This window comes from Chaetura pelagica, unplaced genomic scaffold (genome assembly GCF_000747805.2).
Source record: "Chaetura pelagica isolate M959 unplaced genomic scaffold, ChaPel_1.0 scaffold2568, whole genome shotgun sequence".
NCBI lineage: Eukaryota > Metazoa > Chordata > Aves > Apodiformes > Apodidae > Chaetura > Chaetura pelagica.
Genome location: NW_009954177.1, coordinates 649 through 1,197, shown reverse-complemented (window position 1 = coordinate 1,197; position 549 = coordinate 649). Strand labels below are relative to the sequence as shown.

At 58.8% G+C, this 549-nt stretch overlaps 1 protein-coding gene across 1 annotated transcript in view; it reads right to left on the bottom strand.

Moving 5' to 3' along the window:
- AMPD2 (adenosine monophosphate deaminase 2) overlaps positions 1–549 on the bottom strand; it is a gene marked incomplete at its 5' end in the record, with an annotated part of 14,149 nt that overhangs the window by 12,985 nt on the left and 615 nt on the right. The window lies entirely within an intron of this gene.

Below are 549 nucleotides of genomic sequence, written 5' to 3'. Positions count from 1 at the left end.
GGCTGGGGGTGGGAGGAGGAGGGTTTGGGGTGGGAGGAGGAGGGTTTGGGGTGGGAGGAGGAGGGTTTGGGGTGGGAGAGTTTGGGTTTGGGGTGGGCGAGGTCGGGTTTGGGGTGGAAGAGGTTGGGTTCCAGGTGGGAAGAGGGTTTGGGGTGGCAGAGGTTGGGTTTGGGGTGGAAGAGGTTGGACTCAAGGTGGGAGAGGTTGGGATGGGGAGGGAGGAGGGTTTGGGTTGGAGGAGGTTGTGTTTGGGGTGGGAGAGGTTGGGAAGGGGGAGGATGGAAGTGAAACTGTCTCACTAGCAACGTGATCGAGTGGAAGGTGTAAAGCCAGGGTGGGGATTGTGGTGGTTAATTCAGCACTTGGTGAATTCAGCAGTGATTTATTTTCCCCTTAGATTCCAACCCCACATTCCCAGAACTCCTCGTTTCCCTATAAAATGGGGGCTGTGCCTTGGAGCTGGCTCAGCACCCACAGCCAGTCCCTTGAGGGGGTGTGACAGTGTCTGGTGGGGCTCGGGTCTGGGGGGGACAGGAGACTCCATGCCCC